General features: G+C 43.7%; 1 protein-coding gene across 2 annotated transcripts in view; it reads left to right on the top strand.

The window, feature by feature from the left end:
* The window catches only part of STPG2 (sperm tail PG-rich repeat containing 2), a 1021190-nt gene that overhangs the window by 204093 nt on the left and 800360 nt on the right, over positions 1 to 16737 (top strand). The gene's annotated exons all lie outside the window — the stretch shown is intronic.

Here is a 16737-nt window from a genome sequence, read left to right as displayed (position 1 = left end):
GGGCAATAAGGAGGTGGAACTCTCTTCCACAATTGGTGGTGTCAGCAGGGAGTATTGTTATTTTTAAAAGACTTTTGGACGTGCATCTTAGTGAACACAATATACAGGAGTATGGGAAATGATTATCGACACTGACACACGTAAACAGGTTGAACTGGATGGACTATTGTCTTTATTCAACCTTACCTACTATGTAACCTACTATGTAACTATATAGGGATGAATCAGACCTATGTGAGCATATTAGAACTACAACATTCATATGATTGCACTACATGAAAAATCCAGAAGTATGAATGTAGCCTAATACTAGACACTCAGATTGCAATCAGATTGTACATTCTTGTTTGGATGTATGAATGAAGATGTAATGTAAGGTCCTGCCTGTCTGGGTTTCTTAGGAAGGCCCCACTAGTACATCATTTTTGGTAAATCTAAAGGAGATTGTGCAGATATAGCAAAGTGAGAAGTGCATGGCCAGTTTAAGACTGGTAAACAATGAGCTTGTCAAGCCTCAGGAGTGGTCTGATAATCCAGGCTAAAAATGGATAAAAAAAACTAAAAGTGCCAAATAAAAAATAAGGGATGAAGATTGTGGGAAAAGATTGGTAAATGACAATACTGATCATGTATACCAACAGTATTAAAGGTTTGCGTAGGATAGCCCAGAGTGCTAAACATAGCTAAAACTAGGAGCTACAGCTCCTAGTTAACAACCACTGGAAGAAAACAAAAGAAACAACAGGGCAACCCCATATTCTTTTTCAGTTGGATAAAGTAGAAGAGGGTTATACCCCTTCTGAGTGTTTTTTTCTGCCAGTGTCTCATACAAGAGATTTCGTCTCACTTCCTGTCCCTTAGCCAAAAAAGGAAGTGAGAGGAAATCCCTCCAAAGTAAAGGAATCACTGGTTGTTGCCTGATACAAGCTCCCCATTGGAAGATTTCCCCTCTATTCTTGTTCTGGTTGACTGAGTGAAAGCGTTCTTTCACTTTTATTCTCAATGATAATAGAGAGCCTCTTTCTCCACTATGTTAGAAGCTAAAAAAGTTTTACTTTTAGTTAAACTTTAAAGAATGACTCTGGGAATATAAAATGATAATGTGAACTGGTAATGCTATTCAGCAAAGTGAAATATACAAACATATACCGCGCTGTCCAAACGTGCAAAAATAGCAGCCAGCACAGCAGTGATTCAATGTGCAAAAATATGTATGTTAAAATAAAGTGCAGAGCTAAATTAGACTGAAATATAAGTACAATTAAAATGAATACAAGGTACAAAAATGAATGTCCATAAGTGAAATATGGGGACCTGAGTTGGTCCTAATAGTAATAAACCAAAGAGTAGTCCAGTGAAATGAATAACAATCCGGTGTATCAAAAAATGAATGTCAGACTATAAGTGTCACATAAATAGTGAAAATAGATAGAAGATCTACCACCAAAGTCATCAATCGCTCACCGTAACGATTGAACTCAGATAGGTGTACAGCTAATGAGTCAATCAGACTTTTGTGAGGTACCAGGGATGGTTCGGGCTCACAGCAAAAACACAGGCTCCAGGGGGTGTGCAGACCAGTAGATATTAGCAGATAGGACAATGTATAGGGCAGACAGCCCAACCATTATATATGGAAAGAAAAAGGAGGGCACATAATTCTGTGTAATTCTGTATGGAATGGATAAAAATTTTAATTAGAAAGTATAAGGGTTACGAGAATACTGTATATAAAATGTTATTATAGGTACCTATGTTTAATAAGGGATCTATGACTATATCATTAGCACAAACTGCTAAGTGCACATGCACTATCCATGCCAGTCAGAAAGTATACTATAGTAAGATAGGAATCAGAATAATGCGATAAGCTTACTGCAGTTTTAACGTAGAGACCTGCACCTGGTGCTGTTTAATAAATACATCTTAAGACAGCCCTAAATATCTTGTGACAAAGATAAAGAATAAGAATACCAACTGTGCAATATAATATATGAAGTTTTGCGACATTACCATTTAAAAAAAAAAAAAAAAAAAGGAACAGACAGTATTACAATAATTTGTTTTGTTGTTTTGAAAACTGTTAAAGACACCAAATGCTGTACTGTGAGAAAAAACGAGAGTATACATACAATTGGATCATGAGTTCTAAAATAAAAAAAAAAGAGTGAAATGTAGCGATCTCCCCGACTTCCAAAGGCCTGATGGTAACCCCCCAGAGCCAGGGAGAACTGACATTCCTCCTCAGAGTGCAGCTTACTTGGCATAGTGGGTGTGGTGCAAGGTGAAAAGATTGGGCGCCAGTCACTTTTTGTAAAAATGAACAAGTGTTTTATTTCTCTTAACAGGAATGGTGGCAGAGAGGTTTATGGCTCAGGACACCCTTAGGCAAATGCAACTGCAATTAGGCAAACTCTGTAGACAAAAATAGAACTAGGCAGACAATACGCAATACAGATAAAGGGCCTTTAAGCTGAATGCAGCAATCTATATCTTGTAGCAACTGCTGTCTCATATAGCAACAACTTCTCTCACAGTATCCTACTGTAGATCTTCCAGTTTAACTCATAGTATCCCCCTGTAGATCTTCCAGCTTAATGGCTTCAGCCCCGGAAGATTTTACCCCCTTCCAGACCAGAGCACTTTTTACAATTTGGCACTGCGTTGCTTTAACTGACAATTGCACAATCATTCAACGCTGTACACAAACAAAATTTGCAACCTTTTTTCCCCACAAATAGAGCTTTCTTTTGGTGGTATTTGATCACCTCTGCGGTTTTTTTTTTTGCGCTTTAAACAAAAAAAGAACGACAATTTTGAAAAAAAAACAATATTTTTTGCTTTTTGCAATAATAAATATCCCCAAAAGTTTTTTCAAAAAACGAATTTCTTCACCAGTTTAGGCCAATATATATTCTTCTACATATTTTTGGTAAAAAAATCGTAATAAGCGTATATTGATTGGTTTGCACAAAAGTTATAGTGCCTGCAAACTATGGGAAAGATTAATGGCATTTTTATGGCATTTTTATAAAGTTTTTTTTCTTTTTACTAGTAATCTGCGAATTTTAGCGGTACTGCAACATTGCAACGGACAGATATGAGACTTTTGACTTTTTTTGGGACCATTGGCATTTATACAGCAATCAGTGCTATAAAAATGCACTGATTACTGTGTAAATGTCACGGGCAGGGAAGGGGTTAACACTAGGGGGCGATCAAGGGGTTAAATGTGTGTTCCCTCAGCATGTTCTAACTGTGTGGAGATGGGAGTGACTAGGAGAGGAGCCATATAGTTTTTCCTACTTAGAAGGAAGACACTATATGGCTCCTCTCCTCTGACAGCGCAGGCATTTGTGTGTTTACACACACAAATCCCCCTGCTGGCGCTCGTGCATGCTATCGCGTGTGGTCGACAGCGATTGTGCCCGCTGGCCACACGCATCGGGTCCCCCGCTGTGCAGTGCCCTCTGGTGGCTGAAAACGGGTAGGACGTACACGTACGGGATTTCGCCCAGGAGTGCCATTGTGCCGCAGTATATCTGCGAGACACGGTCGGCAAGTGGTTAACTCACAGTACCCCACTGTAGATCCTTAAGCTCAGCTCACTGTCTCTCACTAGACTTCTTGGACTCTCAACTACCTGCTGGATCCCTCAAGCTTCATCCACAGCTAACCGCTGTACTTACCTTCAAGCTTTACTTACAGCTACCCGCCGTACTCCTTCAAGCTTTACTCACAGCTACCCACTGTATTCCTGGATGAGTCTCCACTGAAGCTTTTCCACCACTTCACCGTTCCCAGCTAGTGAAGCGTCTGCTCTTGTACTCCTTCAGAACTTCATCCCTTCCAAACTTGCCTCTAACAGGAATGGTCATCCCTTTTGTGGCAACTGCTTTTCCTTTACCTCCAGCAACGACCAGGCTTCCCTCAGGCTGAGCCTCTAACAAACACTGTTCCGCCCCACCCTTCAGGCTTAACCTTTGCTGCTCCTCCTTTACAGAACCCTGGACTACTGTATAAGCCTTACGTAGACCTAGCAGTCAGTATGACTCCTGGATAGGCCTCAGGCTTCAGGCCTAGCAACCAGGAGTTACTCGACACACACCCACCCAAGCCACAGCCCCGGACGGGAAGAACCTCGATCACCTGACTCCTCCCGAATAAATAGCCTATCCCAGCATGCACAGTGGCCAAAGAAACTCCTGCTGATTGGCTGAGACAACTTATTTACCCATCACCTGAATTCACAGTAATCCATCATCCCAATGCCAAAGGCAACAGTGCAGCCTATTGACAGAAGAGAGAGACTACAAATTAAACTCAGACTTAGGACAGAAATCAGTGGATCAAGACTATCAATTAGCCAGGCTAGTTACCACTTAGCACAACTAGATTTATTAACAGCACAGTTTAGGACCAGGGTGCTACAGAAAAAAAAAGCATTATTATTTCCTATGCTAAACATTCCACATGCCGTTCTAGGTGAGATTAGACTCCATACTCCACAATCCACAATAACATCTCAGGTACTGGTTTGCTTCGTCCCTACCAAGGCAACTGAATATACCAGCAAGAGGATCACCACACCCCAAGATTGTAAATCAGTATTCTTCCTTTATTAAAATAGCCAGCAGGGGGGGCGTGGCTTGGACATGGTGGAGTGAAGACGCTCTTTACTAGAGCTGCCAATTCCTTATCCTTTTATCAAGGCTGTTATGCCCTCTCTCAATCGATCCTTCCCTGGCCATGAGCTACAGTAAGCGTTGGAAAACAAGGGGATCTTCAAAAGCAGTGCCTGCGTCTCAGACCAGCCGTTATTTCTGGAATCCCCACGGACCCGTTTAGGCAGCTCGGACTGAGGAGACACGTGGCGACCCTGGGCCTTCATCATCATTCCCACTGCTAATGGCATCCTCCCAGTACCCGGTACTCAGTTCTTTGGTGGGATTGTCGGCTCTCCTGGATGCGTCGCCAGGCTCCCCTCACAGCTCTGGGCTCTCTATTCAGCTTTCATGGGACGATGCGGATCTCAGGGCACACGGATTTTGAAGCTCTGGTGCAGAGGGAGGAGGAGCAACACTGATGAGACTTCAAGCAGATTAGAAAGGAGGTAAGCGGCTTGAATGGCAGACTGACCAGGGGGGATACTTCGGTGAGCGTCCTAGAGGTCCGCATTACCCAGTTGGAGCGGGCACAATTAATCCACCAAGACCAGCTGGCAGAGGTGCAGCTCCATGTGGAGGATCTGGAAAACTGGAGCCGCCAGAATAACCTGAGGATCCGGGGGCTCCAGGAGGCGACTGGCCCTGAGAACCTGCTAGAGACCGTTCGGGCGATCCTGCACCGAATCCTGGAGCCAGACCCTCCAGCAAATCTGGAGTTTGATAGGGTGCACAGGGCGCTCGGTCCCAAGCCTGTGGACCCGTAACGTCCTAGGGATGTAATCTACCACCTACACCGATACACCCAGAAGGAGCAGATCATGAGAGCTGCATGGCAGAAGGGCCCTATAGAATTCCACGGAGCATCTATCTCTCTGTTCCCAAATATGTCTTGGGCAACCCTGCTAGGGCAAGGATCCTCTCCTCTGCCAGAATTATCGGCCGATTTCGCTCCTAAATGTGGGTCTTAAAACCTTCACGAAAGTCCTCTCGCTACGCTTACTAGATTTGATCCCTCAATTGGTCCACTCCGATCAAGTGGAATTTGTACCCACGAGAGGGGCTCGGGACAACACTACAAAGGCGATTAGCCTGGTGCATGCTGCTCGAACGCGGGGCACTCCAGTGCTGCTCCTTTCGACTGATGCCAAAAAAGTGTTCATCGGGGTAAACTGGCCCTTCCTGTTCGAGACCCTTCATTGTGTGGGATTAGGCCAACAGATGATGAACTGGGTGCAAGCCATCTAATCTCGCCCAATGGCCCAAGTGAGGGTGAATGGTCTCCTATCCTCATCCTTCGGGATTGCTAATGGGATGAGACAGGGGTGCCCCCTGCCCCCTTTAATTTTCATCCTGACCCTCAAACCCTTTCTTCGGTCAGTCAGGGAGAACCCAAACATCATGGGCATTCGCTTGGGTGAGACGCTCTCCCCAAAAATTGCGGTGTTTGTGGACGACCTCTTATTTTTTGTAACTAACCCTCTGGTGTCTGTCACTAACCTTCTACAAGAACTGAAGATGTATGGGGTACTATCATATTTCAAAATCAATTACCAGAAATCAGTGGTGCTGAACATTTCCATGTCGGACTCCATAACCACGCTACTACGGTCTGATTTTCCCTTCAAATAGGCAAAATCACATATCAAATACTTGGGCATCCTTTTGCCGAGTAGGACGGAGGATATTTTCCCCCTCAATTTCCCTCCTCTGTTGATGGCCATTAAAAAAGACCTCAAGTCCTGGAAGCACGGCCTGTTCTCCTGGTTTGGTCAGTTCGGCAAAGTAAAAATGAACATTATGCCTCGGTTGTTATACCACCTGCTAGGCCTCCCCGTCCGGATCCTGAGTTCCTTTCTCCAAGCGTTAAACCGTGTTATGACCTCTTTCCTCTGGGCCCAGAAACCCCCAGGGCTGGCCCAGTCTAGTCTGTGACTGCCAAAAGCAGTGGCCGGCATTGCCTTGCTGGATGCCAATATTTACCATATGGCTTGCCATTTGACACGAGTCCTGGACTGGTGTCGCCATGGTCCTCTGAAACAGTGGGTTCGGGTGGAATTACTCCTGGCAGGGGTCCAGTTGGATGTGTTGCCTTGGTGCCAGAAGAATTGGCCTCAAAGGATTTTAGACCAACCCACTGTGGGTGAAACGCGGCGGATTACCCAAAAAGCCTTTCGTGAATCCAGCCTTCAGTTCAGGACTCAGCGACCCCAGATTCCAGGATCTAAAAGAGCTTCAAAGATACCAGGTCCGTCATTTCCTCACAAATGGACAGTGGATGACCAGGCAACAAATCATGGATGACCTTCCCTTCTTAGGTCTCTCCTTTTGGCAAAAAATCGAATTAACCCATTTCGTGGGCTCTCTACCATCCCCAGAACCCTTCCGGGGAGACTCACGACCTTCGAGCTATTATGCCATGTGGTCTTCCAGACCTAACAACTGCTATTAGCACCCCCCGAACTTCAGACCTTCCTATATATCTAAGTGGGAGCAGGAATTGTGACTTTAATTCACAGAGAGGCAAGTGGAGAGACTTCTTCTCTTCTCTAGTAAAACTTTGCTTTGTGCCACCCACCAGGAGGTGGGATATAAGGTGCTGACAAGGTGGTACTACACGCCGTTGAGGATCCGTAGGATGTTCCCTGAGCACAGACAGGTGCTGGAGGTGTGGGGTGGAACTGGGTTCTCTCCTCCATATCTTCTGGTCTTGTCGCCTCTTGCTCCCTTACTGGACCGAGGTCCACCACATTATTCAGAAATTCACCGATCAAGAGTTGCCTTTGACCCCCGCGTTCTTCCTTCTTCACCACCACGAGATTCTGAGCAAGATCTACAGGAGATCGATCCTGCCTCTCCTGCTCACTGTGGTGAAGAGCTGCATTCCTCTGTTCTGGAAGCAGACACAGCCGCCAGCGGTGGCCGTCTGGTTGAAAAAAGTAGCCAAAATCAGTACAATGCAGGACTTGATGGCCACGGAAAGGGGCCCTCATGAGAAATATCTAAAAAAGTGGTTTTATTGGCACAAATTCATATACTCTGAAGAGCATGCTGAACTGGTGACTTGGCTCCTCAGGGGGTAAGGACAAATTAATGGGCTCCCTGGGGTGGATTTGGGGTACTGGATGGTAGCTGTCCCCCCCCTTTTTTTTTGTTCTTTCTACCCCCCTGTCTTTCTTTCCCCTTTCCTAGCTTCTACTCCCCTTTGTAGCTTGACCTCTAGGGTCATACCTACTCTGTCTACAATCTGAGTTAACATGGTGATAACCGTCAAAAATTGTGCGTGATGCGGAGACTTCCTAGATTCTGAAGCCCAATGTCTGGATTGCTAGATATATGTTTATAACAGTGTGGACAATGCAATGTCCATGCATATGGTCTTGTACATTGAAGTGATCCATTGGATGTTTACCAATATTGTGGTCTCTGTATTACTGTATGTCTTAAATAAATAAAGAATTGGAAAAAATAAAATAAAATAGCCAGCAGGAACAAGTTTTATCTGTTGTGTTTTGCGCTGTGCTAGGCACATCACTTTCTTAAAGAATGACAAAACAACCTACACATCATTATATAGAAACATACCCTGTTTCCCCGAAAATAAGACCTAGTGTGATTGTCGGTGATGGCTGCAATACAAGCCCTACCCCCCAAATAAGCCCTACCCTGTTTCCCCGAAAATAAGCCCAACCCTGAAAATAAGACCTACAAGGACTTTAACTAGGGCTTATTTGAGGGGTAGGGCTTATATTGCAGCCATCACCGACAATCACGCTAGGTCTTATTTTCGGGGAAACGGTAGTAATTATTTCCACATGATCATTAACTGCTTCACTGTTCAAATGTGATCTAAACAGTAAATAATATGTGCAGAGTCCTGCACCTTTACGTAGCGCACTCCTGAGTCCTGCACCCTGTATGTAGCGTACTCCTAAGTCCTGCACCCTGTATGTAGTGTACTCCTGAGTCCTGCACCCTGTACATAGTGCACTCCTGAGTCATGCACCCTGTATGTAGCGTACTCCTGAGTCCTGCACGCTATACCAAGTGCACTCCTGAGTCCTGCACCCTGTGTGTAGCGTACTTCTGAGTCCTGCACGCTGTACCAAGTGCACTCCTGAGTCCTGCACCCTGTACGTAGTGCACTCCTGAGTCCTGCACCCTGTAACAAGTGCACTCCTGCACCCTGTACATAGTGCACCCCATGAGTCCTGCACCCTGTACGTAGTTCACTTCTAAGTTCTGCACCCTGTACATAGTGCACTCCTGAGTCCTGCACACTGTATGAAGTGCACTCCTGAGTCATGCACCCTGTCTGTAGTGCATTCCTGAGTCCTGCACCCCGTTTGTAGTGCACTCCTGAGTCCTGCACCCTGTACGCAGTGCACTCCTGAATCCTGCACCCTGTATATAGTGCACTCCCGAATCCTGCATCCTGTAGATAGAACACTCCTAAAACCTGTATCCTGTACATAGGGCACTTATAAATTGTGCACCCTCTACATAGCGCACTCCTGCACCCTGTACATAGTGCACTCCTGAGTTCTGCACCCTGTATGTAGTGCACTCCCGAGTCCTGCATTCTGTACATAGCACACTCCCAAATCCTGCAACCTGTACATATTGCACTCCTGAGTCCTGCAGTCTGTATGTAGTGCACTCCTGAGTCCTGCACCCTGTACATAGGGCACTCCTAAATCCTGCACCCTGTACATAGCACACTCCTAAATCATGCACCCTGTACATAGTGCACTCCTGAGCAGTGGCGGCTGGTGGGTTTTTCTTCTGGGGGCAAGCAACCAGCACTACCCCCCTTCCCGGGCGGCCTGGCACTGTCAGCCAGCACCACCCCTCGGGAGGTCCGGCACTTACTATGCAGCGGGCTGTGTCCTCCTCTCCTCCTGTGTCCTCCTCTCCTCCTGTGTCCTCTGGGCAGTGATGGGTCTGGCTCCAGCGTGTCTCCTCTTCCACAGTGCTACTAGGCATCCAATAGCATCGCCTGGCGCTTTGGCCAATCGGGAAACAGGTCTCACTGACCTGCCTCCTGATTGGCAGGGAGCAACTGTAGTGTGAAAATAGCGAAAATTCATTCTCTATGGTCACACTATTGGTCACACTATTGGCCACCCTATTTTGATGCCTATTAGAGCCTCTGGCTCTAATCAGGTGCTTTAAAAAACACCCCCGCCCACCCCACCATAGGAATTCAGGTACGTAATAAAAAATGCAGTGCTATATAAAATTGATCAAATAATACAAATATGTGTAGACTATATAGTGCAAATGTGCACATATTAACTGTGACTGTTGTACAATATTCATGTGAAATTAGCACCATGCAAACAAAAATAGCTTAAATACAAATCCAATATTAAATGGAGTGCATAATAAACACATATGCAAAAGTTCATTGGTGATTTGAGCTCATTAAGAGAAATCCTTATGAAACATGGATCCAATAAGTCAAATGACTTGTGAAGTGTGAAGCATAAAAAACTTAACCACGTGAGACCCGTCACATTGTCGTTGTGCTGTTCAGAGCTCAGAGGGCTGAGTCTCTGTTGCCCCCTCCTGGCTTCTGGAACTGGCTGGAGGGTTTTAGAACTTTAGAGGGTGGAGGATCCAATCCCTGGGTGGGTACGGTCCAGAAGATGGGGAGATAGGCCATAAATATTTTGGAGCCTGGCAGCAGGGGAGCAGAGTCCAGGGTCCAGTTGCCTGGAGGGGACCCCTTTGCTGGGGGGCTCTGCCCCTGGGGGGATGACAGAGCAGGAGAACCAGACACATAGAGAGTAACCAGAAGCAGCTAAAGCCTCACACACTTTAAACCTCAGCTAGGCGTAGCTAAAGTTATCCTGGAAGCCAAGATCAAGAGCTGTTCAGCAGGAGGTCTGTGCAGCAGTCACTTGAGCTTCAAGATTCACCAAAGGGACTGAGAGAGTAACTTCAACCACTACACCCCAGAGCCAAGAAGTGGAGAAGCATCCAGGTGCAATACCCTGCTTGCTCACTAAAAAGGGACAGCTTAGTACCAATTAAAGTCTGTAAAGCCACCCTACACCTCTTGCTTCGGGATTTAAGAAACAGCCAGGAGCATTAGCATTTTCTACAGAAATAGCATCTATAACCAGTGTTTGGAACCTTTTGCTACTAATTGAGCTGATCAATCAATTCTGCGAGAGGATAGCATAGTGGGGTAGATTCACTAAAACTGGTGCACTCAGAATCTGGTGCAGCTGTGCATTGTAGCCAATCAGCTTCTAATTTCATCTCATTCAATTAGTGCCGGTTCACACAGGGGCGGCACGACTTGCAGGTCGCCTCACCGAGGCGACCTGCACACGACTTCAGCGGCAACTTGCAAAACGACTTCTGTATAGAAGTCAGTGCAAGTCGCCTGAAGTCGCCCCAAAAATACTACAGGAACCTTTCTCTAAGTTGGAGCGACTTGCGTCGCTCCTATTAGAACGGTTCCGTATTACAGAACGGGTCACAACTTGTCAGGCGGCTAGGTCGCCTGACAAGTCGCCCCTGTGTGAACCAACCGGCACTTAAGCTTTGGCAATAACACCTGGAAGCTGATTGGTTTCTATGCAGAGCTGCACCAGATTCTGCACTCTCCAGTTTTAGTAAATAAACCCCAGTGACTTTTAACAGCCAGAGACAGTATCAAGTCCTCAGTTTGCATTCAAATTACAGTTCTGGCCATCTCATGCCTCCCCTTACCTATCCAAATTCATCCCATAATAAACGAAAAACAAAACACCCTTGACAGGTTCTTGAAGTCTGTGCGAGTGCTGAAAAATTCTTGTTGCCTGGCTGTGTGTGTGGGGGAAGACCCAAAAATCAATATTTATATATTCTATATTTATCTATATATAGAAGATCTATCTATCTATCTATCTATCTATCTATCTATCTATCTATCTATCTATCTATCTATCTATCTATCTATCTATCTATCTATCTATCTATCTATCTATCATCTATATAGATATATCTATATAGATATATCTATATATCTATAAGAAAAATTAATGTTAATTAACGTTTCTATATAATGGTGTGTGGGTACTTGTTTTGTTATTCCTAAAATAAGCAAAACGTGTCAGACTTGTTCCCCTTGGCTATTTAAATAACAGAAAAATATTGTTTTGCATTTATATGTACGGTGCTCCTGTTGCTGGTAAAGTTCTTTATTATTTCTTACCCATACTGTTTGCCGAGAACCAGAATAATGTAAGGGGCAGATGACAAGCATTATAATCACTTTTCATTTGTCTCTATTTAAGACAGACATTCTAATTCAAAGGATTTTGAGCATTTAATATGGCACACCATTATTAAGTCTGGAACTGCAGGCTTTTATCATTTGAAAGAACTAGAAAGTGCCAGTGTAATGGACATGGCATTGCCGTTATTAATTATTGGTTACAATTTTCTGACTACACATTTAGAATAAAAAAGATAATTTGAAAATAATTATACTTATCTGCCTTCTATTTCAATTATATCATCAAGCGCTTGGATTGTGCCCACTGATCTCCCAGAAGCTGGATGTCAAAATGTATTGCTGCATGCAAATTGTTTCTAAAATGTATAACAATACTAGTAATATTCCCATTTATATCATAATTAATGTCATTGTGCGCCTTATAGCTGTTGTAGTTTACTATACAGTCTCTTTGCCACTAGCATGTGTCTATCTATCTATCTATCTATCTATCTATCTATCTATCTATCTATCTATCTATCTATCTATCTATCTATCTATCTATCTTAATGTTTTGCTCATATGAAATGCATGAAAATTTACAGGCTCACTTAGTTAAAAAAAAAAAAATGCAAAGAGCATAGGGCAATGGAAGTGTCCATTGACATGATACTGAAAGAAAAATCCAGTATCCGCGTGTTCATTCTAAAACAATTTCTGCATCAAGAGACATGCTCATCTATTTGAGTGTGTATGTTTGTGGATGGAGCAGACTCCCCTGGTACTAGATTTTTATCTCTGGAAAATTATAATTACCAGTCGGGGAAACCAAACTAGGACAATAGGTTCTTTCACTGAGATTGCTCAATCAGGTGTTTCTGTGTAGTCCCTAGAGTGTGTATAGACATACAGCCATCTTCAAATCTGCAAGGTTATGTGACAGTCAACTTATGTCTATAGTATCGTCAGCTATAAAAATCATATTTCTGTTACCGAAGATAAAAAAGATGATTCACTGCTATGGCTTACTATACTTTGATTTTTACCTTGGTAAATAAACCGTGGTGGTACCAGAGGGGTGTTTGGGTGTGTTAAAGCACCCCCAATACCTATCCTAGCACCCTCAATACCTCACCTAGCACCCCCCAATTAGCAGCCTCCATAGACAAGGCCTGCGTTATACTTTTTACTACAATCCTAGCTAAAACGTAATGGCAGCATTGGTAGTCAGGACCAAAACCGTGTTGTCTGCAGAATAATCTTGAGGCTCCTGACACTTAGACCATAGCTCCCAACTGTCCCTGATTTCGAGGGACTGTCCCTCATTTAGAACAAGGTCCCTCTGGCTCTCTTTCCTCCTCATTTGTCTGTCATTTTTGTTATATAGTTGTATAAAAAAAATGCACTATTTATCTATCCACAAGTGTTTTACAGTGCTAAACCTTTCATCCAATTTCTAAATTGCTGCATCTGTAAATTCCAAAAGCCAATAAAAAGGAATAGTAATGGTAAAATATAGCACTTGTGGCAGGTAGGTGTGTCCTATGCCCACATATGTTTGCTAATAGGTTTCCCTCATTCCCATCTCAGAAAGTTGGGAGGTACGCTTAGGCTATAGTTTTGGCTGCCAGCACCTCAGGGCTGTCCATTTCTGGCAGAGTGATATGCTTCAGCCTCTCTTTAATAGTGGTCGTTTCTTGAGTCTTATGTGAAGGGAAAGCAGAAGCAACTTGGTATAGAGTTTCTCCTAGATGCTGGGCTGGCTGGTACTTTTCAAGTACACCACTGTATGATGACTGAGACATAGTCATTATTCTGCTGCGGCTATTAATTGCACATTAATTTCGGATACTACCTCATACTAAAACTAGTGATCGTTGTTATTCCACTAGTGTTGTGCAAGGCCAGACTGCCACAAAGATAATTCAGCCGTAAATCTCTCTGTATGTCAAATGGCTGTGGACTTGTAACATAACCCATTATGAGTAGTTTTACAAGAAAAAGTTCAGTGATTTAAAAAAAAAAAAAAGATTGTCCCTGAAAAATGCCCTCTTTCTTCAAATGTGAAGAGATTTGAGTCAAAGCTTCTGTGTGTGACCCATAGGTGTTTGCAGCCTATTGCATTAGGGTGTGCACCTCAAAGGTCAAACACATATGTGTGTGTGCATGTGTGTATACAGTATATACTGGCGGTGTCAGTAGAGCAGTGGATGGTGTCAGTAGGGCAGAGATTGGTTTCAGTATGGCAGTGGATGGTGTCAGTAGTTTTTATTTGTATTATTTTCTTTTTTCTTTTTTTTTTTTTACAATTTTAATTTTTTGTACAGATTTTTTAGGAGCTCCGTTAGGGGGCTTTAGTGAAATATCAGGGGTTTAAACAAGGGGAATCTGTGCCACACAGGTGGCCCATGTAGCACACCACATTTTTTTTCAATCCCGTTCAAAGTGTCACTTTTAATGCTAATACTTGGCAAGTATGGTTTGTTTGTATGCCCACTGACACCAATTATAGAATGAATATTTACGTTTTTGATTGATGGTGTAAGGGAAACTGTTACATACCTCTGACCATTGCACTCTGTATGCTTCAATATGCTTTAAAGGATCTACAGTCTGTGTATTTATTACACTGTTAATGGTTTCTATAGAACACTGCTTCTTTCATCTTCTAAGTATTTCACATTATGTTATGCCTGCTTTTATTAGAACACAGGATTACGGCTTGGTTCACACTTCTGCATGTAGCTGCGGGTGAGGGAATCACATCGTTTCTTGCACCCGCAACCATCCGCAGTGAAAACGTGCTGCTCTGTGAAAATGCGCAGAGTTGCCATTCATTCTGAATGAGGGGAGGTGTAGATCGCGGTAGACTTACTCGATCATTCACTGCTGTAGGGTATGCAAAGGTGTGGGCAGATAGGATGGGTTTGGTCCCAGAGGTTTGGCCTTGTGGTCGACTCCGCGTATGCTTGAGAAGAAATAAAAGTAAAGGTGCGCCCAGTATCCAGTAGATGCAGGTTTTAAAGACATTTTATTTGAAGTCACAGCAATAAAATTAGGACTACGCGTTTCGGCATATTTTCTCTGAACCTACAGTCAGCATTTGGACATCTATCGGTCTGATCCATGTGCCAAAGGCAGCCCCTAACAGGACCATTCTTTAATAACTCTCAACAGATCCACCCATATCTCTACCCTGAGAGATGCGACTGGCTCCCATGCTTTTTGGGGGCCAGTGGATGGTATCAGTAGGTCAGTGGATGGTGTAAGTGGAGCAATGGACAGTGTCACTGTTTTTTTTAAATTATTTTTTACAATTTAATTTTTTTCATTATTTTTTACAAATTTATTTTTGTATTATTTTTTTCACAATGATTGGGGGCAGGGGTAGTGGAAAGTGTCAATAGGGCAGTGGAAGGTGTCAGTAGTTTTTTGTTTTTATTATCTATTATTTTTTTACAATTTGTTTTTTTATTATTTTTTTTTTTTAATTTTGAAAATTTTTTTTGGGGGAAAGGGGTTATGATGCAGTGGATGGTGTCATTAGGGTAATGGACAGTGTAAGTAGAGCAGTGAATGGTGTCAGTAGTTGTTTAATTTATTTATTTTTATGTATTTATTTTTTTACAATTTAATTTGTTTTTCATTTTTTTCACAATGCTTTTCTGGGGGTGGGGCTGGGGCAGTGCACAGTGTCTGTAGGGCAGGGGGATCAGTCGTTTTTTATTTTTTTACAATTACATTTTTTTAATATTTGTTGAATTACATTTTTTTTATCAGCCCTGTTGATGGTCTTTGTTGAGATATCTAAACAGACCTTTGAGACAGACAAAGGGACTGAGGACACAGATTCCCACGTCCCGCGGCTCCCGTTCATTCATAAACTGAAGCAGAGTAAACACACAGTTTACTCTGCCTAGTTATCACTGGTCACAGGAGCAATCAGTAGCGTTTGCTCTCTATGTCCAATTCAGACAATGAAGGGGCTGGTAAATGACATATTTACCGGCCCCTTCATCTGCCCGCGTCTGGCGGGAGAGGAAAGGAGGGAAGCCGGCTGCGGAGGGACGAGGGGGGAGATGAGGATACGGAGAGAGGCTGGAGGAGGAGGACACAGCGGCCAGAGGAGGAGAAGTACATGGGGACCGGAGGAGGACATGAAGGGCTGCTGGAGGAGGAGGACACAGGGGACAGTCCGTATGATCGGTGCGGTGGGGGAAAGTTGCAAGCACAAATCACCCTGTATGACTTTTCAGCTGGGGAGGGAGAGGAGGAGAAGCGGCTGTCAGTGCTTGCAACTTTCCCCCACTGCACTGATCATCTGGACTGTCAACCTGGGGATCATCCATGGGTGCAGTGTGGGTCACAGTGGCCCCCCCGGGGGGCCCGTCTGCAGTGATCACCCTGCACACATGGATGATACGCCACTGGTATCAGGTATCTCAAAGAGGCTAGAAAAGACTGATATCAACAATATAACAAAAGCGTGTTTCACAAAAAGAGAAAGCAAACTCATTATTAATAAATATGTAAACAACTGTGCATGCACAATAAAATAACATACAAATCCATAAAGTAAATATAATCCCTCAACCTTACGTGCACTCTTGGAGACAGCTAGGCTAAATTACTAAGGGTACAAACAAATGGCAATCACCCCAACCTATAACTAGCCTTTGCAGCAAGCAGCACATGGAAAGGGCAACGCACATAAAAAACAAACAAAAATTCCCACCTCACTTACCACCTAGCCTACAATAAAACCTAATTGATCCTGTCTAACAGTTCCCATTAAAAACAAGGGGTTTAGTTGCACACATTTACAAACATATGTGTAAGCCGCAGTGGCCACATCAAGGC

Source organism: Aquarana catesbeiana, linkage group LG01 (assembly GCF_042186555.1).
Source record: "Aquarana catesbeiana isolate 2022-GZ linkage group LG01, ASM4218655v1, whole genome shotgun sequence".
Lineage (NCBI taxonomy): Eukaryota > Metazoa > Chordata > Amphibia > Anura > Ranidae > Aquarana > Aquarana catesbeiana.
This window is presented reverse-complemented; position numbering and strand designations above follow the sequence as displayed.